Below are 26,868 nucleotides of genomic sequence, written 5' to 3' on the forward strand. Positions count from 1 at the left end.
CTACAAACTATTTTAGCTGATTTTCTCAGGTTTATTGTGCAGTATTTTTCATCATCATTCAAATGTTTCCTAACTTATGTAATTCCTTCTTTTACTATGTGCTACTTAGAATTGTGCTTCTTAAATTCCAAATATATGTTGTGTGTTTATTACTGATTTCTAGCTTAATTTCATCATGGACAGACAGTATAGTCTATATGATATTGTCTTTGAAAATTTTTTTCACCTGGCTTTGTGGCCTGATATGTGGACATAAGCTCATGGGTCAATACCTACTTTATAATCATAGGTGCAATTGACATAGCAATGTCAGCTATGCCCTTCAAACCTAAATCCTGATTATTTTTTTGCTATGCTAAAATGATCAGTTACTGATCATTATGTTCACATCTACCACCATGATGTTTAGTAGATTTATTTATTTTATTGTTTGCATTAATTCTATTAATTGTTGACTTCTAATTTTAAGATATATGCACACAAACAGACTAAATGGATACACATTTAAAATTGTTGTAGCTTCCTAGTGAGCTGAGTCTTTTTTCATTATATAATGACATATTTTTCTCTGTTAATGCTATTTGCCTTAAATCTTTTTTGTCTAATATTTATGTAGCTACACCATTTTTTTTTTAGGGCTTGCATAGAAAATCTACCCAATAAAAACACCTGACAGTCTCTTAGATGGACCATTCAGTTTATTTATGCCTATTATAATCACTCTTATTTTTGGTTTTAAATCTACTATCTTATTTTGTGTTTTCTATGTATTCCACTTTTCTGTTTCCTTTTCTTTACTTTCTTGCCTTCTTCTGAATTATTATTGCTATATAATAGAAATATATTCTATTTCTATTTTGCAAGTAGTCCCAGAAAGTTTAGCCTGTAGGACTTAACTTGAATCCAAAAATTAATCAACATATTTAACTACCATGAAAAATTAGAGAACTTAAAGTTCTATAATTCCTTTAACATACCCCTCTACTTATAGGCTGTTGTGAACCTGAACTTTAATTGAATCTTTTTATTTTAACCCCCAAATATATTGTCTATTTTAAACTTAGATTCGGTTACTAAGAGGACAAAGGTCTACAAGTTTAATTTAATGTTGATATTTTTACATGGTATGGAGGCTTCACAGAAATGTATAGAAAAACCCCAAAGAAGCAGTTAGATTTGGGTTCTGGTACTCAGCATTTGAGGAGGCCGTAAAAGTGTTGCTTAAGGTCACAAGATTCTACTAATGCCTTCAAAATGAAAGCTAGCTTCAACGCTTGGCTTTTGTTTTTGGTTTTTGTATTAGTTTACTAGAGCTGCCATAATAGCCAAGTACCACAAACTGGGTGACTAAAACAGTAGAAATTTATAGTCTAGTTCAAAATCAAGATGTGGTCAGATTGCTTCTCTCTGAGGGCAATGAGAGAAGGATCTGTTCCAAGCTTCTCTCCTTGGCTAACAGAAGTGTCGCTATGATCTGTCTGCATCTCAGCGTGACATTTTCCCTATGTATGTATTCATCCAAATTTCCCCTTTTTATGAAGACACGAGTCATATTGGATTAGGGACTTACCCTACTCCAGAATTACCTCATCTTAACAAATTACATCTGCAATAAGCCTATTGCCAAATAAGGCCACTTTCTGAGATTCTAGGAATCAGAACTTCAACATGTAAATTTGAAGGCTATGCATTCTACCCATTAAGAAACCCATAAAACAGCCAGGGTTGTGGCTCAGTGGTAGAGTGCTCGACTCTCCTGTGTGGGGCATTGGGTTCGATTCTTAGCACCACATAAAAATACATAAGATAAAGATTAAAAAAAAGAAACTCATAAAAATAAAAATAAAGTTTCTTACTTTATTGTCAGTTCATGGGTATTTAAAATATTTTTGAAAGTGTAATTGACCTAGTATATCTTTTTTTTTTTTTCTAATGAGAGGATTGTTAGGATATAGAGCAAGCCATTTTGCCAGACACTCACAGAAAAAGTTGAATGGTGTTGACAAGGTGACTCACTAACAGCAGATTTCTAGAGGCTGCTTCTATCTTGAAGCCCCCCATTCATCCCCCATTACATTGTCCATGAGATTCTGCAGCTGCACATTAGCCATTTAAGAAGACTCAAAAGTTAAACCTGACATTTAGAACTTGAAACTTGAAGACAGTTATAGGGACACTATAGTCCTTCAGGTAACTCTATAACAAATGCTCTCTGCAACTATAGCGCACATCATCCATAACAATAATTTAAAAAACCCCTTCAGTAAGATTAAATTGCACCTTGTATGTGATATGGATAAAGAAATTAAAACTGGACATGGTAGTGCATGTCTGTAAATTTCAGTGACTTGGGAGGCTGAGGCAGGGGGATCCCAAGTTTGAGCACAGCCTGGACCACTTAGCAAGACCCTGTCTCAAAATTTAAAAAATAATTTTTTACAAAAGGGCTAGTGTTTTAGCTCAGTGGTAGAGTGCCCCTCGGTTCAATCCCCAGTACTGAAAAAAAGAAAAGACAGGGAAAGAAATGTGGAATACATTTTAGGAAGGCTTCCACTAAGAATAGTTTCAACCTTAATGGAGTAACTCTCAGCTCTCCGAAAACTCTGCTTAAGCAATCAGAAGATGTTATTCATTTAGGGTTAGCCATAGGCAAAGACTTTAGCAGTGCTTTTCAAAATGTGATCTGTCCACATCTTGCTTCTAAACAAATTATGTTCAGTCAGAAAGGAGGGGAAGAAACTTTAAAATTTCAGATTCCCTGGCTCTAGTCTAGACCTGCTGAATTAGAATCTCTGAGGAAGGGACCCCTCAAACCTGCCTTTCAAACAGCATCCCTTCAAAGGTAGAGAATGACAGCTGCCTAGGGTTTTCCTCTTAGATGTAAGGTGTTTTGCTTTAAACAACTTAGGTTTTTTTTTTTAGTTCTTTTTTTATTGGTAACATTATAATTATACATAATGGCAGGAGTCATTGTTACATATTTATACATGCACATGACAGAACAGTATCATTTGGTCATTCCTTGGTACTTCTCCTTTCCCTTTTTTCCTCACCCTTCCCTGTCCCTTCTGGTGTCCCTTCTATTTTCATGAATAAGTCACTTAATTTTTATTTTTTTTAAACGATATGATTAGTAAAGAATTAGGATTTTTACAATGTTAAGCTGGTATTTGAAATGATATTTAATAATATAGTTAGAAAGTGATCAATGGGGAAAAAAAGCATTGAATGCCCAAAAAGTGTTTAGCATTTATATGGCAAAATTAAACCATTTATATTATTTTAGTTAGGGTACCACAACTGGGCTCTTTATAGCATTTCCTTTCTGAAAGTAATCTTAAACTTCATACTAACTACAATGGAGATACATTCTCTTTACCAAATTTGGCCTTTCTAATATGACCCTTTTTCTTGCCTTCTGTATTATTTAATTCTATGTAATAGAAATTCTCTGTACTGGGAAAAACCACTGCATGAATTCATCTAATCTTCACAGCAATCCTGTGAGACGGGCAGTGTGATTTGCCTCATCCCTGTTTTTAAGATGAGGATCCTGAAGTTGCAGCTGAGATTTTAATCCCAGGCAGTCTGACTCCAAAACCTGTGCTCCAACCTACTGTACCATGTGACTTCCAATCAGCAAGTACTTAGTAAGCACCTACTGTATGCCCAGGATGTGACTAGCTGCTACCAAAAAAAAAAGAGAGAGAGAAAAAATAAGAAAAATAAGAAAGAAAGAAAGAAAGAAAGAAAGAAAGAAAGAAAGAAAGAAAGAAAGAAAGAAAGAAAGAATCTGAATCCAAATTCTTATTCAGGACCACATGATTTGAGGTTGGTCACTTCTTACTAAACTTGACATATTAGTTTCTTAATATTTGTTTAAGAGGGAAGTGAATTACTGTACATCTGTTGAAATTTAGATGGCAACTGAGATGCAGAAGTTGTCTTTTCTTTGCTCTGAAACATGAAGTTGTGCCTTAACCCAAGTGGGTGTTCCTGTGATAAATTGTGACTGTAAAAAATTATGTTTTCCAACACTAGAACTTTCTTGGCTTATACAAATTTACAGCTGAAACTAATTTTGTAGGGTGTTACAGGGGTGGGGTTGAAAAATGGATGGTGCTTATGTATTACTAGTTCGCTATGTTTTCTATAATTAACCTCATTTTACTTTTCCTTTCAGCATTTTCTTATGTTAACTAGATTCCCATGTTGGCTCTTGCTGGGGGTATGTCCCAACTTGACCTGTTTTTTTTTTAAGAGTTTTCTTTTGAGAACCACAAGTCATTCTTCAGATCCCCAGCCTATGGCTGTTAAGGAGACATTCCTTTTTTATGGGGCTTAGAAAGGAATGGAAAAGAGAAGGAAGTTGGGGAGGGGCAATGGTATCATAATGCCTACTTTCACATTGTACCACACTAAGCCACTGACGACCAAGTTCCTTTTGTGGAGATCAGGCATGGTCTTGGCCAGTACCAACTCAGAAGGAAACTGAGACTTCTTACTTTATTTGTACTTCTCTTCCCCCCCAACCCCCTGCTTCTATAGAAACTAGAGGACAGCCCCGACTTCCCAGTCTCCTAGATTGGTGATTACCATTTTTCTGGTAGTTTGTGCATGTATGTCAGGTACAAATGACACTTTAAGTCTCAGGATAGACCAAAGTGGGAACAAAGGAACCTGTCTCAAGGGTCTGATGTGTGCAGAAGATTGTCTTAGCTGCAGGTCATGAACAAGACTCCATTTGTAAGGCTAGCCCATTCTACTGATGGTAGAGCATTCGAGGAATTATTTTCTCCTGATATTTGGAAAGGCAGAATAAAAGAATGTAAAGTAGACCAGGAATATCTCAGCTCATTCTATCTCCTTTCATGTCAACTCTTGGCCAAATCCAGTGGTTCTGTTCCAGAGAACATGGTGATTTAGGCCAGATGGGCTCTTAGAACACATTTGAACCATTTTTCTGTCCTTAGATCCCTGGTGATGAAAGTTGAAGGTACCCTTCTGGTTTTCTTTTCCAAGTTGTGAGAATGTGTCTGTGTGTTGCGGAGGGATGCTGGGGATCGAACCCAGAGCCTCACACATGCTAGACAATCACTCTACCACTGAGATAAACCTTTAGCCCACTTTTCCAAGTTTTAAGATATCAGCTTAGATATTTTCGAGTTGAGAATCAAAAACCTTTCCAGAAAGTCATAGACTCCTTTTGGCAACAGTAATGAGTCATCCTTGCTGAGAACAGATAGCTTGCTCCTTGCAGTTATTGTCTGCAGAAGTTTAACACATACAAAGTTGTATTTCCTGGCACCGTATGCCCTAGTCACAAGCCACAGAATTTTGCAACAAGGCTGTTCATTAAGATCATTCAATATTATATACCTTGGGTAAGTGTGGTGTGTGTACTGTGTGTGATGGGGCTGCACCTTCCTGGTTGGCACTGCATTTGTATAGATACCATACTTTGTAACTTTTGTGAGATTCAGGTCATCATATTTAATGTCCATCTTCAAAATGAAACAGTTTGCTCACTTGCACATTAATAAATGGATAATAGAAGGGAAAAGAAATATTGATTCTGTTTGGGTAGAAGAGGTAGAGAATTTCCATTATTTCTTCTATAGATACCTTGCAAGCTAAAAGCCACCTGGGATGGCCTGGTGAGGTTCTCAATATCACTAGTTTTTAAGATAGGTTGATTGACATTTATAGTTGGATTTGTTGTGATGAAGTACAGGGAAATTCCCAGCATAGATTCCCATTGGCCAGAGAAGGGAGTCTAAATTTTTTTCACCTCTTGAAAAATTCCTCTTCTGATTTCCGGTTTCATGTTGATTGTTTTAAATGAACACATATAAAGTACTGCTCAGAGTGTACCATTTATCCTTTCATCAGATCAAGAATCTAAGTAGTTTATGATCTAATTAAAATGGTGCTGGAAATATGAATCTCATAACTGAAGAGAAGAGAGTAGATTTGAAATTGTAAAATATTAGGGAGCCGAAATGGAGTTGAATGGATTGTTACACATTTTAATCTTAAAATTATATTTTTTTGTCTTGTGAATTTTCCTCCAAAGAACATCTTTTAGAATTATAATACTATTTTCATTGCCCTTTGCTTCTTTCTGCTCTTAGAACTAAATCTTGGGCCTTTAACTCACTGGGGAGCTCTAGTTTTTCTGAAGGCTTTAGATTGTGTGTCATTTCCTCTAGAAAGCCTTCTTGCTCTATTGGAGGTGGATGTCCGTCTATCTGTCCCTCTCTCCTCTCCATTCTCACTCCCATCACCAGGCACATTGTACCATGGCTGAGTGTTTATTTGTCTGACTCCTAAAACAATAGGCTCCTGGAGGTTGAGCCTCTGCCCCATGGAACATCTTGCATCTCAACCCTCAGCCCTGGCCTGGGCTACAGTGAGCACACGCATCTTTTCTTTTTCTAACTGAAAGAGCAAACATTTGAGGAAGTGTCTAGAAACCGTAAGGATGTTAAGGAAGGCCAGTTTGTTTGGGAGTATGGTTTCTTCTTCTTCTGTTAACAAAGAAGACACCGTTTTTGGAAGACTCAGCACTCTTCCTTGACGCCTCATGCAGTTACTTCCGTTTTTCCACGTAAGCTTTGCAACCTTGCCTCATGCTCCTCATTCCTTCCTGTCTCTCCTGTTTAGTCTTCCCTCCTTATATAAAGCAGTGTTTGGCGCTTATTACATATGTAATTCATGAAAACCCATCTTACTAGTCAGATTTCTAAGACCAGACTGGCTAAGTGAGATGTCTCACATTATGCCATGATTTAAATTATTGTTTTCCTGGCTGTGCCCCGTGGAACATTCCTTTCTTTTGTTTAAAAAATTCTTTATTATAATTTACACATATGTTTTCACTTAACACATGATTCTTTACAGTCACATTGGTGATTTAACTTTACCATTGCTTTAGCATAAGTGACAAAAACAACACCACCAACAGCAAGCCCAAGCCTGTGCAGACACTACCCCTCCCCACATTGAAGTGATTTCTGAACCCCAATCCCCTCCATGCGCTTTCCTGGAACAATGGCAGGGAAGAGCATAGCTTCCCTTAACTCATATTTGTTCACAGAATTCAATCATACCTATATAAAATGTTTATTGATTACTATACAGTTCCTAAAGGAAGAAAATAGAAATAAAATGGTTTATAACTTGTAACTTGTCAGAAATTCAGTTGCCAATAATAATGACAAAACACTCACTTTGCTAATATTTACTGAGCACTTACTGTGTTCCGACCGCTGTTGGTTAGGGAGGAGAACAATCATTTTGGTTGGAGATTGTTACTGTTCCGAAGAAACAGGCTTAGAGGGTAAAGTCACTTGTCTAGTGGCAGGCAGTTATCAAGTGGTGGGCTCAGAATGTTTGCCTCTCAGCTTCTAACAGCGTGTGTCAAAGATCCCAGCAAGCATTTTCCCTGTCACGTTTTAAGAGGGATTTTAGAAAGTAGTAATACTAGAATCCTATTGTTGAACACCGGGTTAAACCAGGTAATATACTAACATGCTCTCTCAGTCTGTTTGATAATACCAAGAAGAAACAATTGCATCTTCATTTTGTAGGTAAAACTGAGGCACACGGAGACGAAGAAATTCAAAATCACAAAGCTATTAGATAGCTAAGCCCAATTCACGATTATACCTCTGCTTTTGCTGTTGTATTCTAGAATGTGTTCAGAATATGCGAGGTCTGGAAACCAGGTTATATCCCTGAGAAAACTGAGGATGTATTATGATTTGGCTGGGAGATGTCTCTCAAAAACTCCTGTGTTAGCCCAGGAAGAGTCAGAGGTGAAATGATTAGATTATGAGAGCTGTAGCCTCATCAGCCTACCCTAGTGGGAATGGACTAACTGGTGGTGACCATAGGCTCGCGGGGCATGGCTGAAGGAGGCGGGTCACTGGGGGATGCATCTTCCCGATGGCCCCTTCCCCAATCTGCTTCTTGGCTGCCAGAAGGTGAGCAGCCCTCCTCTACCGTACCCTTCCGCCATGATGTTCTGCCTCACCTTGGGCCTAAAGCCATGGAGTCCCCCAACCACATACAAAATTTCAGAAACCATGAGTCAAAATAAACTTTTCCTCCTCTGAGTTATTCTTGTCAGGTATTTTGGTCCCAGGAATTTGTTAACTAATACAGTATATTTATTCCGCTGGTCAATGATTGAGGGGAGGAAAAAGTCTTCAAATATCTTCTGTTAATTAGAAGAAGGATCGGACATTTTCTTTTGCTCCAAAAGGTTCTAGTGTCTCCCATAGGCCTTTCTCTTTCTGCCTTCCTGGAGCCTAAGGAGACCTGTTGCAAACAGGACCTTCTAAAAGGCAGATGTGTCTGGCAGGCTATGTGCAAGGCCATTTTATTCTGGCTGTAAGTGGGGTCTCCATAGTCAAAGGGAGCACAGAACACGTCTTAAAATTGAAGGCATTCATTCCAGAGACAAAACTGAATTCTATCTGGGCAAGAGCTGGGCTCTTGTGTACAAAGCAAAAGATATTACCCTGACTCCTGGTCGCCAACCAGACAAACTAAAGTAATCTAGGGAAAGGTAACTCCTCGTGTCCGTGGAAACAGCGTCAGGGCTCTGGCCAAATTCCAAAGCAATCTTCCTGCTAAAGCTGTTGGGGACACAGAATCCATGTGATGCTGTCCCTCTCAAGGATTTAGACTAATGAAAATAAATAAAAATTGATTTGTGTTTTGTAAAAAAGAAGCGTCTCTTACAAATGTAGGCAATCTAATTCCTGAAATTGCCATTGCAGTTGCTTGCTTCTAGGAATTTTATTTAATTAAAAGTGGAAACTGAATGTAGAATTCAAAGTTAGAACAAATCAAATCTGAATTCAGTTAAAGCCCCCAAACAGCACCTGCTAACACGCGCCATCTATTGTATTACAATGAGCGACACCTTCCAAGTATCAGAGGAGAGGCCCTCGGGTCAGTTTAGAATCTGCCAGAATGCAAAGAAAAGCCATCTTTTAATTTTTGTCCATCTAGGAATAGGATGTCAGCTGTTCTGAAGGAAGATGAGGTCCCTCAGGGTATGGGAGGACTTAGTGTTCAGAGCCTCCACAAAGCCGAGAACCCTGGGCAAGTCACCTAGTGATTTCTGCCACATCATGGGGGGGATGAGGTGAGGGAGAGAGGACTGCTACATGGGAAGTCCTTGGCACTCGTGGAGGAGGAATGGAACCTTAACTAACAAGACCTGGTGAGAGGTGGAGCACCCAGGGGAAGGGGACCGGTGCAGAATCAAGAGACCCACTGTTAGCCAGTGGCTTCTGATCATGGTATAGCAGCTGCTGTTAACCAGGCGGGAGAACCTTTAAAGACAAACCAGGGAAGGTCTGCAGGTGCCAGGGAAAGTCGGCAGGTGATTTCATAATATTTACTTTCACATGGTCTAATGTTGACTTCTGGCAAGAAAAAGACCAGTTGGATCTTCTCATTCTTTCCTTTCCTTGGAGAATAACTGTGGGTCCTCTTGCACCGATGAAGAAAAGGATAAAGAATGATTTCTTTCCCACATAGAAAAGGCACTTGGTTTCTAATAGTCTACAAGACTGCATACTCCCAGAGGTGCTGGGAGAGGTGGCTTTTTGACTAATTCCACTTTGGAAGACAGACCAGGTTAAGTATGAGTAACTGACTCTTCCATCCCACCCCCCCCCCCCCGCCCCATCTATCTCTCCCTCTCTTCCTTCCTCATTTCCTTCAGTCAGCAAATACTTGCTGAGCACCTTTTGTATCCCAAGCACTTGCTAGGTGCTCGGAATCCAGTACTATACAGAACACATATGATCCCTGCCTTCTTGGAGGTTACAAACTCATACTAATTTTTAAAAAATTCAATTACAAATTGAGATGTGTGTGGAAGATGCACCAAGAAGTTATAACAAAGAGGTTGGTTTAGATGGGTTCAAGGGAAGGATTCTGTGAAGGAGTAACACAGCAAATTAGTCTGAGGATCATGTGGTCTAGGGTGAGAATTGGCAAATTGGTCTAAAGGCCAAATCAGACTGTCGTCTTTTTCTGTGTGAAACAGTGCCACATCATTTGCCTGGGTATTCTTGGGCTGCTTTTGCCAACCAAGGGCACATGTGAGTAGCTGTGACAGAGGCTGTGTGGCCTGCAATGTCTAATATACCTACTGTTTTGCTTCTCACAGAAAAAAATAGAATATGTGAAAATAAAACCCAGGCATCTTTTTAACAGAGAGGGCTAGAGACTTTGCATAACAGATCTTTGTGAGAACAAAGTACTTGGATGTGATAGTAATATGTCTCTTCATGAAGTAGATTTTCAGCCTACAGGAAGGTTTTCTCAGAACTTGAGATTGCATATTAAAATGGATTTTCTCTTTGTGGGGCAGGGGGTATAGTATACCACTACACTATAGCTTCATATGGAGAATCAAGACTGTTTTTTGGTTCTGGGGAATAAACCCAGATGTGCTCTACCTCTGAGCACATCCTCAGCTCTTTTGGAGACAGGTCTTACTAAGTTGCTGGAGCTGATCCTGAATTTATGATCCTCTTGTCTCAGCCTCCTGATCACCTGGATTACTGGTGTGCATTGCTATGCTCAGCTGGAATCAGACTATGTTGGGTTCAGATCATGACTTTATCACTTAGGAGCTGTGTTACTTGTTCTTATTACTCCTCAGATCCTGTCGGTAGGACAGAGACGCTCATACTGCCTCCCCCATATAGCTATTGTGAAATGACATGAGATTAACCTAAGGAACGTATTTAGCACAGTGACTGATATACAGTCAACACTTCATATATAATCAACCTTATTATCAAGATACAAAACTATTTTCATCAAATAACCCATTGGTTTTTGTAATGTCATCCCGTAAACCATGTTTATTGTTTTGGTTTCACTTTCAATCCTAATCTAACAGTTTTTTTTTCAAAGTCTCAGGATAAACAAAAGTGGTGACCTGTCACTATTTTACAATCTTTTGACAGTGATTTTGTAATACTTGGAACATTTCAGCATGTATACAAAACCAATCTGTTTCCCTCTGGAAGTTTGAGGAGTTTGTCTCCTGGGTATCCCCCTCCCTCCGTGCTATACTCTGGGGGAGGTCTTCCTACTGAACTCCCATCCTTATTCACAATGGCTTGTGGTTTCGCATCCTTAATGCCACGTAGGCTTGCCTTCCTCCTCTGGTTCATGGCAGGGTCTACTCTTCCATCTTTTCTGATTTTCTCTTCCTTTGCTGTCTACAGTCTTTGCACTGACCTGACAGCTTCCCCCATTCCCGTCCCTTCATCCATTTTTCCATGAAGTTTGTGCCCAGGCTTCAGATTCCTCTCTGCTGCTCTGCAGAAGTGCGCGGGTGAGGAGGGATTGATTCTAAAGCCCGAGGCAAGAGGGCGAGGGTGGAGCCGGCTGCCTCTCTCGCTCGCCCTCCTTGACTGTCCCCTTCCCCTTGGCTGTCCAGGCTTCCCTTAAAATGCCTGTTTGGTGACCAGCTGTCACTGAGTAGAGTTGGATGGGCATTGCGGAGCACACCAACAAAGCACAGGCGTGCAAGTTTGCACACACGACACACAGTGGCTCCTTGTCGTGGTGAAAATCGGCACCAGCCAGGTCAAGAAAACAAAAATCAGAACAGTTAAAACAGAAATCAGGTGTGGTGTGTTCTCAGCTTCTGCTTTTAGATTCCTTTGGGGCTTTCCATAGACTGTATGGTTTTGGGGGAAATATGCCAAACTGATGTTCTCAACCTGGCGACACAGGAAGCCGAGACATCCAATGATCATGCCACAGCTGGAAAGTGCCTTAGAGATCATGTACTCTGTTGCCATCATTTGATAGAAGATCCATGGAGGGAGAGAGGTGCTGACAGATGTAAGCCGGCTGGGGACATGCGTGTAGGCAGCAAAGTTTCAATGAACCAAATGATTTTTTGAGTTTAATGTTGTTCCCCCCTTTTAAAAATTTTTCTTTTAAATATATATTTTTATAGCCGGGCGCGGGGGTGCACACCTGTAATCCCAGCAGTTTGGGAGGCCAAGGCAGGAGGAAACAGCCTCAGCAATTTATTGAGGCACTTAGCAACTCAACGAGACCCTGTCTCTAAATAAAATATAAAAAAGGGCTGGGGATGTGGCTCTGTGGCTAAGCAACCCTGGGTTCAATCCTCAGTACCAAAATATATATATATGTGTGTGTATATGTACATATATAAACACATATATGTGTATTTATATATAACATATTGTATAAGACATATTTTAAAATATGCATATATTTAAATATATTTAAATACATAAACACATGCATATATAAACATGTAATTTTATGTACATGTATGACTTGGATCTCATTCATTCCCTGAATCCTTCCACAAACAGTATTAAAAACCTGTATGAATCTTCCCATATCTTTTCTCAGATACATAAATACATGGTAAGGTTTCTTAGTCACTGTTTATGAACAAGAGGACCATGTGATACACGTTTTTCTGTATTTTGTTTTCCTCACTCATGACCTCATGGAAATTCCTCGGAGTGCACTGGCGTAGTCTACTTTGTTTAGAGCAGACACAGCCCAAGGTCCGCACTCTTGCATTGATCGGTTCTCCTGGTGAGGGCCTTCGCTTTCTTTCCCAGTTTGTCTCTATGCTCCCTGATTAAATATGTCCTCGTATTCTTATTTCTGTGAGGCAGGTCCAGGAAGAGGGGTTGCTGGATAAATGCACTTACAATTTAATAGATGTTGCCAGATGAATCTCCAGGTGGACTGTCAAGTTTCACATTTCCAGAGTGGGTGAGTGTAGGAGAGCACTCTTTATCTGTGTTCCTCCAGGCAATAGGTCTTTTGACTCTTTATTTGTTCTGACAAGATGACAATGTGGCCTTTCCCTGACTGCCAGTCTGAGCAGGTTATCCGATATTTATCAGCATTTGGATTTACTTTTTTGAGAATTGTCCATCAGTGTTCTTGACCCATTTTTATTTGTTCACACTTTTCCTTGTTCTTTTTTCAGTAAAAGGTCTATGAAAACTTATATATTGACCTTTAAAATATCTATATATCTATATCTTTTATATATTTAGAGGCATTATTTTGTGTGTTTGGTGGGGATTGAACTTGCAGCCTCATGCATGCTAGACAAACATTCTACCAAATTCTACCACATCCCTGGCCCAATTAAAAACTTTTAAAATAAAATCATCTCTTATCTGTTACCAGTACTGATTGTTATTATTAGCCTTTAATTATGATATATTTTGCTGTGCAAGGATGTTTGATTTTTATATAGCCAAATATATCCATCTTTTCTCTTATGGTTTTTGGATTTCCTGCCTTTGGTAAGAAGATTTCCCATAATCTTAGACTATATATATAATTTCCTAATTTTTTGAAAGTTTTTATGTTGTTATTCTTTTAATATTGAAGTCTGTAGTCTGTGTGGAAATCATGTTCATTTATATTGTATGTCAGTGGCCCAACATTTTCGCTTGATGGGTAACCAGTTGTGCCGGCACTGTTTATGAAATAATCTAACTTTCCCACTGAATATAAAAATTACATATATGAGTGTGTGTGTGTGTGTATATATATATATATATATATATATATATATATATATATATATATATTTGAGGTTAACTAGGTATTTTCTTTTCCATTGGTCTATTTGTTTATTCCCGTGTGGATGAAATTTTGATTTATAGTAAATTACAGATTTTTTTGTTGTATATTTGTATATCTGATCAGAAAAATTTTCCCTTACAATTCATTCATTTTAGATTTGACATTCATATTCATATTACATCTTGACTTTTTTTAGAAATAGATTCTTACTTGTGAAGCTTCCATTCATTGTAATTAATTAGCCCCTAATGCCTGCTGGGATTCCAATTACAACCACATTAATTTAAAGGTTATTTTAGAAAATATCATTGAGCTATTACATGTCATAGTCCATGGGCAGTCTTTTTTTTAATATTTATTTATTTTTTAGTTGTAGTTGGGAACAATACCTTTGTTTTATTTATTTATTTATATTTTATATGGTGCTGAGGATCGAACCCAGGGCCTTGCACACGCTAAGCGAGCACTCTACCCTTGAGCCCCAGCCTCAGCCCTCCATAGGCGATCTTAAGAATTCATTTTAGAGACCAGACTCATGCTCTCAGGGATAGGCTCAGCATTGTCACATGTGCTCTCTCTCTCTGAGTGGAGGACACAAAGGAAAGTACTGTTAGCTGCAGAGAGCCCAGGGCCAGGCTCTGCTGAGTCCTCCCTTCACTCATGATCTGTCACCTTAAACAAGATGCTGCTTGTGAAAATGTCCTCAACTGTAACCCAAGAAATAAAGGTCACACACGGGGGAGCCTGCCAACATCAGGAACCTAATGTTCTCATGTGTGACACATGGACAGGTGGTGACGGTATCTTCCAAGTGATGCACACGTGTTGGATTTTAACCTGGAGACCCACACTATTTACACATTAGCACTTACTATCACCAGTACTGATTATAGGTCTGCAGTAATTGATACACCATTACACTTATTTATCATGTAAGTGCTGCCTGTGGTAGGGAAGTGACCGGACAGAAGTCCATTCTAGCTCTATGATTCCGTGTGTCTTCCTTAGTCACAGAAATACCACTAGAAGCTGGGAATATCCAAGAGGCACTTACTTATAACAAACTCACTACCATAGAAAACACATGCGTGCATACACACACACTCCACTGATTCATCCGAAAGCTCTGACACAAGAATTGACATTTTTTGTCTTTATTTCCTCTTTCTCTGTTTTACCATAAGGGAATCAGATCATTGCACCAATTCTTTCAAATAAATCCATGGAATGAGTTAATTACATGTGATTCAAGTCCATAGCCACTACTGGGATTGTCCACAAGTACTGGGGCACCTAAATTCATGAAATATTTTCTCTGTTGTTTTTTTTTTTTTTCTTTTTGGGAGAGGGTACGAGCTGAGTGAACAGTTTCTTGCTAAAAATATACCAGGTTGTTGTAAGACTGTATCCTGTTTGGAAATGATCTCATCGAATGCGTCTGTTGGCGGTTGGCAATTTTCGACCACACTGAGCAGGAATATTATGCGATGGCATTGTTGTTAGAGAGTCTCAAAGGTAGCACTGCAGGGATTCCTCACAGCCCATAAAGTAGAGTTTGTGAGTAAGATCTAATTGTCAAGGGGCTTAAACTTGAACTGGCATTAATCTGTTCAGGGACTTGTTACAAGCCACTTGATTTCTTATTTTTGTGTATTACTCTAACCCTGAGATCATTCTAGGAGATGAACTGTGCCACGTGTATAATGATGAATTAGAGAAGAAGTCAGGTCTCTCCCTTCATTATTGATTTAGAACAGATCCTCTTGGTAATCATGCTGTTTGAACCTGGCCAGGTGAACAGGGGCATGCTCTCTTTCATTGCCTTCCTCCTTTGTCCCCCTCAGATTAATAACTACCTCTTAAACCATGAGCTGTGTTGTTCAATCAGGCAGCCCCTGGACATATGCAGAGTCCAAACCAAAATATAAGTATAAAAGGCACACCAGGTTCTGCAGATTTATTACTAAAAAGGACGTAAAATATTTAATTAATAATTTTTATAGTGATCAGTTGCATATTTTTTTCATATTTGGGGTTAAGTATAATATATTATTAAAATCAATTTTACCTATTTTTATTTTTTTGATGTGGCAACTGTTAAATTTAAAATTGCACACATGGCTTTCATTGTATTTTTACTGAACGGCATAAACTAGAGTCTCTTTGCCCTTCCATTTCCCCTGCTAGTACTCCAAGAAAGGTCTTATAGATGATGATGATGATGGTGATAATGATGAGTACTGGGGGTTGAACCCAGGGGCACTTTACCACTGAGCTATGTCTCAGTCCTTATTTTTTAGATTTTAAGACAGGACCTTGATAAGTTGCTGAAACTGGCCTCAAATTTGAGATCCTCCTGCCTTAGTATCCCAAGTCAATGGAATTACAGATGTGAGCCATTGTGCCTGGCTTAAAACTAAGATTATTTTATGCAACTGAGAGAATGAAGTGTGTGCAAAGGTACTTGTGTGCATGTGTGTGTCAGGGCCGGGGTGGGAGAAGGTCCCATGGGAAGCATAAGGGGCAAAAGAAGAGAAGAGAAGCAAGCTGTTTGGGCCAGTTGGGCTGGGCTGCCACCCACCCTTTGCTTCAAGTAAGGAAGAAAAGAATAGCCCTGCACAAATCAGGGCCTGAGAGGGCAGATTTGCTTAAAATGGGATTAATCACTGGAACATTGGGCTCAGCTGAATTCCAAAGTAAGTGCACATAATGCTTCCATAACTTCAGCACAGAAGCAAACAGAAAGTCTTAAGATTCTTCAGTTAACAAGAACAATCCCAAACTGACCTGTATCCCGACTGATAGTCCTGATTTGGTCAAAGGGTATGTGATTATATTTTGTTCTGCAGCCCTTTACGAGAGAGAAAGTTCTGGTGGAGATAGGATTTCTTAAGTGGGCTTAGAGTCTTTATGCAAAAAAAAAAAAAAAACTAAGATGGTACTTTTTCTGATAAAGTGGATGATTTTATCAATCACCACGATGCTTTTGTTAAATGTTGAAAAGAATATCAGACAGAGTCTACTTTTTCAAAGGAACAGTGGGGGGCGGGTATTTTAGAGACCAAGCTCATGTAACCATCTTAGTTAATGATTTCATGTTTTGTTGGTCAGTTTTACTACAATCTTGTCATAGATCATGAAATGGCAATCTTGAATATTTGCACTATTTTATTAGCTTAGTTACTTAGCCCATATGGTAAGCCCAGGGTCGTAACCACGACATGAACTGTTACTCAGGGAATTGGGAGGGCAAAGAGACTCTGGAACAAACACTGCCCAGTAGAAAATAATGAAAGACACATATGTCATTTAACATTTTCTAATAGTTACGTGGATCACTTTATGCAGCTTAGAGAAAGATAAGTATTTGGGAGAGAAAGAGAGAGAGGGTTTGACGGGAAGAAAAGGTTACTGTGGCCTTGAAGCTGGAACTTTCTGCCCCAGAGTTGGAATAGTGTCGTGGAAAGCACTATCTGAATGTTAATAAAACAAGCTGTACTTTAAGATGGTCACAGAATTAACTATTTCATAGCCAAAAAAGGAGAACCACAGCTAGCACGTCTTCTGAAATCAGGAAATTAGGCCCAGAGAAAGAGAGTAACTCGCCTCAAATATCACAGCAAGTCTCAGGAGTAGAAATAGCACCCAGTTCACCCAGTTTTGATTTTCAGTGAACCCTGGGCTGTAACCTACAGGGACAGCCCCTGTCCTTGAGGACATGACTGTGTGATGGGACACAGTTATCCAGCTGTGTCACAGGTGACCTCTCTACTTTCCAATGCATGTGCATGTGTGCTGTCCGGGATCTGGCTGTCAGGGTGGGAAGCAGGCGGTAGTAGTCACACACACTTGCAAGGACCTCTGGGACAAGCCCCAGGGTGCTCCAAGATGGGAGGGGTTTTTTTACCCTCTATTTATGAAAAGCAAGACACAGGAGGGAGGCAGTGGAGTCCTCTTTTGAGTAAACCACACTGAACAGTCTCTGTCAGGAGGAGAGGTAAAGACTGGGCTCTTCAGTTGAAATCCCACAGAAACCCACCGTGCTGGGCTCAAGCTCCAGAGAGATGCACATGCACCTTGCTTGTTGGGACTGTGGAGCCTGCTTGTGGTTTGGCAGCTGCCCCTGCTCGTGGGAGCTCTCTCAGGTTCCAAGTGCCAGAGAGGCAAATATCACCCATGGTCATGAGAGGATAAGTTAAAAAAAAAAAAATTCATTAAATCAGCATGCATCTTCCAAAGGATAATTAACAGCATAACATTTACAAACGTCAAGCCACAAATACAAAAATCTCCTATAATTCACTTTTCATTTCTTATTCATTCCCTTTCAATCTCTGCTCACACGGGTGTGCATTTCACATTGCTTAATCAGCTCAGATATGTCATTGCATAATGTCATTGCAATTAAAAAATCATCCTGAACTACTTTTCCATGATATTTCTAACTCATCACATGTTATTTTAGTGCCTGCATAATATTCCATTCAGTAATCCTATCTTGTTTTGCTTAAATTTGTTGTTAGCTAAGTTATTAAATGACATCCTCCTTGGCCTTTACTGAAAATGATTTTGAATGCTTAGAGTTTCACAATAAAATCATGTAGTTGATCTTAAGTGCAAAACCATGCGAATTGAATCCCTTAGTGAAACAACACATACTGACATACCACACAGGCCTTCAACCATCCCAGCTGCAAAATGCTTTCTGAGTATCTTTTGGTTTTAAGCAATTAGGCAAAATTGTTGTGCATCATGGACTTTGCTCACACAGAAATTAAAACATGCTCCATTGAAGCACTGTTCCTTCTTGTACTAGGTCAGGAATGTAGACCTATTTTTATTAGTACATGACTTCTCAGGCTTCCATTTATAAAAAAAAAAAAAAAATTATCTGGGCTGAGGTTATGACTCAGTGGCAGAGAGCTCACCTCACGTCTGTGAGACCCTGGGTTCGATCCTCAGCACCATATAAAAATAAATAAATAAAACAAAGGGACTGTGTCCAACTACAACTTAAAAATAAATAAATAAATATTTAAAAATTATCTGTTTTCTAAGAATCTGATTACTAAATTGTTATTGTCCCTCAAAACCTAAGGAGGGACTGGGAAGTCTGCCAACTTCGTCACCTTCCTAATCAGGACAAGTGATAGTTTTCCAGGAGTCTGTGGCTGCCATTCCTACTTCTTACAAAAAGAATGGAGCACAGTCGATTTAATTTTTTTTTCCCGAAAAAGTCACAAATAAGGAAAGTGAGTTATTACCCTAGACAATAGTCTGCTGGAGTTAGGAAGCTTAAAGTAAGGTTAGCTCTTTTTAAAAGTTGAGTCTGTATCAGACAAGAAATTTGTTTTTTTATTATTTTTATTCTTATTGGTAAACTAATAAAATTAATTTTTTGACCTTGAGCAATGACGTGAACTTCTTTGTTTTCAATTTTCCCCTTTTTTACCTGGAATGATTACCTCTGGTTAACTTGTCTCATGAAAATTGCTGTATGAATCAAACGAGATGGTGTAAACTGTAAAATCTCTTGACAAGTTCAAGGTTGATGCTGTCATCCACCATTGGTGGTGACGATGAGTGGGAGATCCCCAGACAGCATCATTAGTGCTGTGCCCTGTAGGTGCCATCTGGTAATGGATATGGAGAAGGGACGCCTGTTGGTGCCAGTGATTTGTTCTCTAGTGTAAAACCTGGCCGGGTCACTTTATCATCTGTCTTTACTTATAGAAAGTGTGCTGTCATGGATATGGGTAAGAGGAACTCTGGGTTCTGTGTTCAGATGGTAGAGTCACCCATAGAACCAGTCAGGAAGAAATTCTCGAACACTTCTGTGTGTCATGACCACACACTGTCCCCTATTCCAGGAATAAAAGAAAACTATCAAAAAATGAAGGACCAGGGCTGGGGCTGGGGCTCAGTGGCAGAGCGCTTGCTTAGCACATGTGAGGCACTGGGTTACATCCTTAGCACCACATAAAAATAAAAAAATAAATAAATAAAGACAGACAGACATTCTGTCCATCTGTAACTACAAAATAATAATAATAATAATAATAATAATAATAATAATAATAATAAAATTTTTAAACAAAGGAGCAGTCTGTGACCAGAGGAGTATCTTCCTCTTTTGAAAACTCAGGCCTGCTTTAATTGTGCCGGGTTGTGTGGTGTGTCTTGCCTGCAGGGGTAAGCCACACCACTCCCCACAATGTCACTGAAAGATAACCGAGCCTGTGCATTGCCACAGCTACCTTTTAAACTTTACATGGTACTTGCTTTTCAACTCACATTTTAAACAGGGAATTAGATAGTTTTCATTTGTTTTTCTGAAGTTTTTGAGTGCCATCTTTTTTTCTCTCCTGAATACGTTTCAGTAGCATCTCCTCAGATTGCTATTAGAGGACTGGGAGAGAGTTCTGCACTCACTGTCTTAGAAAACAAGTCTGCTCAGATAAAGCCTCGGATATTTGTCCTGGGCAGAGAGGAAATAACTGATGGAGTCGTTATTCCTGTCGGCCTGGATCTGCCCAGGTATCGGAGGCACAAAGGACAATAGATTATCAAAGGCTCCTGGAGGACTTCCATGAATCACAGCTTCAGGGCACAGGGTATTTTCCTGGTATTCAGAAAGAAGCAAGTTATGACAATAGCCTTACTTTTTGGAAGAAACTAGAGCATAGGTCATTTTAATTTTTATAAGCCTTTGGTGGGGAAAAAAAAAAAAACTTAAGGTAAAGGGAACTAAGATCATTTATGCTAGAGAAGAGGCTGTCACATTCAAGATGCAGACCACAGAGCCACTAAGTAAGTATTCCAAAAGGGGAAAAGAGATCAACCAGGGTTACAGCTGAGGACTGATGTCCCGTGACGAGGGCTTCAAGGGAGGAGGGCGGTTCTCCTCCGCGGGCAGAGCTCTGGTTGTTTGGAATGGTGTGTGGAACTGGTGAAAAAGGCCGACTCTTTACCCACACACTTTTTTAACAAAGCTCATCATAACATTATTTTTAAGCATCGCTTTGAATTAGGTACCTTGGTGTAAAGCGGGTGGGCATTGATAAAAGGGACATTTCCTAACCTATTAATGGGGGAACAAGGTCATCAAGAGCCTAACCATTCAAAGGTCCAGTCTTCTCCTCTAGGTTATTTTCTCTCCACACTGTGGTCCTTAAACCACCTGCCACAGAATCACCTGGATAGCTTGCTGAGTTGCAGATTCCTGGGTCCCATCCAAGACCTGCTGACTCAGAACCTCTGGGGCAAGGTGGAGAATGGAATTAATAACCAGCACCATGGGAGACTGAGGTGCTTGGGAATCACTCCCTAAGGCTGGGCAGAGGAGGGTTCTCAGTGGGTTCCTAGACCTGCAGCCTTAGCCTCACTGGAGTTTGTTAGATATGTGGATTCTTGGTCCCTACCCCAGGCCCACTGGGTCACTCTGAGGCTGGGATTAAGTCTAGGGGATTTTGAGGCTCACTGAGGTCGGAGATACATTAGGTAGAATATATCAGTTCCCTTCCAGAGCTCCTTCTAACAGTAGGGAAGGGGCTCACTATGACCCTCTGATTTATTTGCAACACTTGAGCTTTGTTTGTAACCATGAAATTTCAGATTAGAAGATTTAGCCCAGTACTCCCTCTGGTGTTTTAATCCCTTCCCCTTCCTCCCTCCCTCTCTCCTTTCTTCCTTCTTCCCTCCTTCCTTTCTTTGATTAATAAATGCTATGTGCTAGGGGTTGTACCGTGGTGAATACAAATAGTAGCCCCATCTTCTCTTGAAACTTGCAGTCAAAGGGAAAAATCATATTTCACATGATTATAGTAATCATAAAATTATTGCCAGAGGCACAGGCTGCCATGACAGTGTATAATAAAAGGATCTGAGCAAGTCTGTACACGTTCTACAGGGTTACTCAGCCCTGATGGATCCCTGTGAAGGGAATGTTGACATCCTATTGGAAACTATTTCACTTAAAAAAAAAAAAAAGATAAGCCTAAATGTTAAAAAAGTGCCCCTGTATTGACTTGAAATCCGCCACACTCTGTTCAGACTCTAGCATCTGAACCTATGTAGGACAAAGGCACTGCTCTTCACCCGGCAGGATCTTCACATAGGTGGAGACCTCCTCTTTCTGTTTTTTTTTTTTTTTTTCCTTTTAAAGCTGTGAGATTCCTCTTAAATTAGTATGTAAGTTGGTAAAGGAGGGAGGGAGAAAGGAAGCAAAGGAGACAGGAAGGGAAGAAAAAACTCCACCTGTTTTCTTTATTTTAAAATGTTTCAAAATATTCTGGTGCTAGCAAGAGCTACAGGTGTGGGGTTGGGGCTGGGCTCAGCCGTGGATTGCTCTCCTAGCATGCACGTGAGGGTTGCTGGGTTTGGTCCTGCGCACCACATAAAAATAAAATAAAGGTATTGTGTCCAACTACAATTAAAACAAAATATTTTTTTTAAAAAACAGCTACAGGTATGGAGCAATAATTCAGGAGAGTGAATGTCAGAATCTGTCTCCGACTTTCCTTGCCATCCACATTTCTGAGATCCAACCTCAGCTGCTTTGTGGACACCTGTGACATGCACCTCTGACCTGCACTGATCTCACAGTTATGTGAAACCCTAGGGTCTGGGTTTGATTTTTCCTTCAAAATTTGTACCTTTATTTATTCAATGTACTTGCTAATTTTTTGTTGCACATCTACTATGTATTGGGCACATATTGTTCATTATTGTAGTTGTGTTTGTGGATGAAGTGCTACATTTATCCATATTATACTTCATTTTGTATCCTGATTCTGCAATCCTGTAGACAGTGAGGAACTTGATTTTAAAAACCTTATATTGGTGTGATATAGTGACACATGCGTGTAATCCTAAATACTTGGGAGGCTGAGGCTGATTTCAAGTTCAAGGTCAGCCTGGGCAATTTAATGAGACCCTGCCTCACGATAAAATAAAAAGGGCTGGGAATGTAGATCAGTGGTAGAGCACTTGCCTAGTATGTGTGAAGCCCCTGGGTTTAACCCCCATTATCCCCACAAAAATATTATATATTTTTTCTTTGCAAGGACTAACTATGTTACTGATATACAGTAGGAAGTAAATAAAATTTGATAACTGTAAGGACATATATCTCACATATCAGATATATGTAGATATAGCTCCTTTTCCAAATAATTGGAAATGTTTTAGGGGAAGTATCCTACAGCAATAGCCTCAGCCGTTTAACCAGCACCCATCCCTTGGGTTGTCTAACTATTTTGCTGTTTGCATTATCAGCCGATCTAAACTTCTTCAGCGTGTCAATCAAAATCACACAAAGCGTTGATAATTGCCTTGCGAAAAATCTAGACACAGGATGTCTCCACCACCCTTCTAATCTACCAATCTGGTCCGTTTAAAGGAAATGAGGCCAATCTGTCTTCACTTGTTCTAGTCATCACCACTTCCTTTTCTCTGTTGACAAACACCCTTTTAATTTTTATTGACGAGTCAAGAATTTATGAGATGACTGCTTTTGGCTGGGCGAGGCATGCGTCATTTTTCTGGGTGTTTAACATGTTCTTTCAAAACAAAGTCTTCACTAGAAATGCTTTTCTTCTCTTTGTTGGAGGTGCATTTTGTGTCCTCCAAGGGAAGTCTCATAACATGGTATTTTCATCTAGAGCAAACCCACGGTCCCTGCGTCCCCATGAAGGGGACATACTTTCTTGGCATGCTCCTCTCCTATGGCTGGCAGGTCTGTATATAGTCAGTAGATTAGGATTTTAATCAAAGAGTTTACAAAATATAGTTCAGAACCTCTGAAAATTTACCAGTTTATTCTCAGTACCTTGGGTTAGTTTTTTTTAATATTTATTTTTTTAGTTGTAGTTGTCAATATCTTTATTTTATTTTTTTATTTTTATGTGGCACTGAGGATTGAACCCAGGACCTCGCACTCGCTAGGCGAGCACTCTACCTCTGAGCCACAACCCCAGCCCCCTGGGTTAGTTTTTACAGGAATTATCATCTAGAGTGTAAAAAATATATATATACCTGCTTATATTGGTCATGTATAAATAGGATTTTAAATATAAATTAAAATGTTTAGTACCATTTCTTTAGAATGGACACCATTCATTATGGATTCCGGGGAGGAGATTTTCACTTGTTCTGTTTTATTTGTAGTAATGTCATGCTACATTCTGTCTGGCCCTCAATGGACTCACTTGTAAAGTGGGGAGTTTGAGCTAGATAGATCAAAATCCGGAATCGCATGATTCTAAACTTAGAGAAGGAAGGTTCCTTTTAAAGATACGCTTGTGCTCACTTTGGTAGCACATATACTACAATTGGAACACTACAGAGAAGATTAGTGTGGCCTCGGTGCCAAGGTGACATGCAGATTTGTGAAGCGTTCCATATGCCCAAAGTGATTCTGGGCCCAAAGGAAATGCTATGTATTAGCTGCTGTAATTGTGAACTGGCTTCTTTCTTTTTAAGAACAAATAAAAATAATGAAGCCTAGAAGCTTCTCGAGACTCTAAAAAATAATATTGTAAGAACCACTGCCTTATTTAAATTCGACTGGTGGTTGCAATTTTCAATAAGCCATTTAGAAAAATAAATAAATAAACAATTTTAAAATTAAACCACAACACACACACACACACACACAAACACACACACACACAGAGGAGTGCAGGTGACATCTGAACAAGAAGGTTGGATCGCATCAATGTCAACTTCATGGTTGTGCTCTTGTACTGCAGGAGGGATACTGGGTAAAGAGTATGTGGGATATCTCTGTATTCCTTTTTACAATAGCGTATGAATCTAAAAATCATCTCAAAAAGTCCTCTTAATGTTAAACCACAATGGGATTTGGAAGTGGGCAGATTTGGAGGTGAATCGACCTTGCTTGACTACATACTAAATTAAGCTATTTGTGTCTTCCTGCAACTCTGTGAAGTGGAGACGTTACTTCCTACCTAGCAGGATTGTTGGGATCATGAGACATGGTTCCTGATGCGTGGCAGGGACTTACTCAGTATTGGTCACCTTCCCCTGCACACCTTCAAGAGAAGATAGATCTAAAGATAGATCTGGAGAAGAAATTGGGGCACGAAGCTCTCCCAGGAAGGGTCTGTAAGACCTGAGCCAAAGATAGTTTAAACGATGTGTACATGAGTGAGAAGAAGCCATAGCAGTGATGTGAGTAGCGCTGTTACATAACTGTCACAAATCACCAGGCGGATCAGCTAACATGGCTTGGCACGGTTTATCAATAAAATAAAATAACAAGGCAGCTTCCAAACCCGGTCCTGACACAGCAGCCAGGGTCACAATCTACATCGACTCCACGGGCCTAGGAGCTCTGGTGTTTTGGTTGACTCAGACATGTTGTAAATCTGTGTAAGTGGAAAAAACCAAAAGCGATGCCTCTCTGACTGGCCTCCTGAATAACTGTCCCCAGGAGGCCTAGAGAAGCTTTCCTTCGCTTGCAAAGTTTTTAATCATATCTCCCAAATATGAGTTTTCCATGCAGCTGTATGGATGAGGAAACAGGGAGAGACAAAGGAGAACAGTGCATTCCTAGACATTTCTCAGTCCTGGGATGGGACTGTTGGATGAATGGCCAAAATGTGTCTCCCACATGTCTCCCAAAATACTTTGTTTCCCAGGGCTCAGTCTGTGCCCCCTGATCTGGGGAATGTTTTATCCGTGATCAGTGACAGAAACATAGAAGGCAAACCTAGCAAATTTTCTAACAATACCGAGGTAAAAGCAGGTTAGGGGACAGAATCACAATTTTTAAATGATTTTGGCAGGCTTTAGCTGACTGGGCTGAGCACACTAAGTAGTCATTTGATAGGTATACTGTTAAAAATCCATGCTACAAAGTCAAAAGCAGAAATACAAGTTAGGAGAGGCTTAGATTGGCAAGAGTTTTATATGAAAGCATGTAAGGATTTTATTGGATACAGGAAAGATATGAGTCAACAATATATTGTATTAAAAAAGAGGTTTGAGATCAAAAAAAGGAAAATAATCTTTCTACTTTATCTAATTTGCACTAGTCAGACAATATCCAGTGTCATGGAGTCAGTTCTAAGGACTAAGTTTAAGAAAGATGTTGATAAATTAGAATGTACCACTGAAAGGAGGAAGGGAAATGTAAGACCAAAATTAAATATTATATATATATATATAAAATGTAAATATGTGTATATAAATATATTATATATTACCATATGGAAGAGGAGTAAAAACTTGCCTATTTTGCTCTGAAAGCGAGAAGTGGGATTAATGAGACAGAGTTCATGGCAACATATTTTGGCTCAATAGAAGGAAAAAATTTTCAAATAATTAGAGTAGTTCTTGACAGGAAGAGCTATTTCATGAAATTGTGAGCTTTCTGTTATTGAAAATATTCAAGCCAAGGCCAAAATGAGTGTTTGGGATTCTGAAGGATCCCAATGTGGAAGGAGAGCTTGGGGGAGGTGACCTTTAAGATCACTTCCAACTCCCATCGTCCATGATTTAAGTTAGCGTGAATGCCAAGGCTGCTTATGACACGCTAGAGCCGCTTTTTCAACTCTTGGCTCCGATACTGACCAGCTGTGTGACCTTCAGCTACAAAATTAACCATTTTTTTGTCCCAGTTTTCTCATCCATAAAATAAAGGAGCAGAATTTAATGATGTCTGAGTTGCTCCCCGGGGACATCTGTCTCCTTGAATGGCCTCATAATTACAGCACACTGGGCTGATATCTGCCATTTTTCTGAGTCCGCTTGCAAGGAGGAAGCCTAAAGACCAAAATCCATTCTTGATCCTGGGAGCCACTGAACTAAACTCTCAATTTGCTTTTTGGCAAGAGGGTGATTATGAACCTGGAATTTTCCCTTGAGATCTGCAGGAGGAAGTTGATCAAATAACTGATAAACTGGTTTCTCTCAAACACCTGTACATTCTGAGTTCAGCAATGCCTTTTAAAACAATTTAAGAGAAATGAAGATCATATTACTATTGCAGTGCAGTTCTGTCTTTTGCAAAGCAAATCTTTGTTTTTTTATCTGCTTAATGACCCGGCAATTGCCATTGAGTTTTGTTTATAGCCGTAAGAACAGATACTCATAAAGCAATTTAGTGACAAATTGTTCTAAAAGCTTGGTATAAATAGATTTATGTAGTTGATTCTACAAGCTGAAAATCTAATGATAAATCAATAGATTAGGTCCTTT

General features: G+C 39.5%; 1 protein-coding gene, 1 non-coding gene and 1 pseudogene across 3 annotated transcripts in view; all 3 read left to right on the forward strand.

Moving 5' to 3' along the window:
• Niban1 (niban apoptosis regulator 1) overlaps positions 1–26,868 on the forward strand; it is a 136,260-nt gene that overhangs the window by 78,123 nt on the left and 31,269 nt on the right. The gene's annotated exons all lie outside the window — the stretch shown is intronic.
• Positions 7,938–8,694, forward strand: LOC143379503 (large ribosomal subunit protein eL33 pseudogene; annotated as a pseudogene).
• Positions 23,946–24,052, forward strand: LOC143379780 (U6 spliceosomal RNA). The gene has a single exon (XR_013088557.1). It is a non-coding gene; the product is annotated as a U6 spliceosomal RNA (small nuclear RNA).

The sequence above is a fragment of the Callospermophilus lateralis genome, chromosome 13 (assembly GCF_048772815.1).
Source record: "Callospermophilus lateralis isolate mCalLat2 chromosome 13, mCalLat2.hap1, whole genome shotgun sequence".
Lineage (NCBI taxonomy): Eukaryota > Metazoa > Chordata > Mammalia > Rodentia > Sciuridae > Callospermophilus > Callospermophilus lateralis.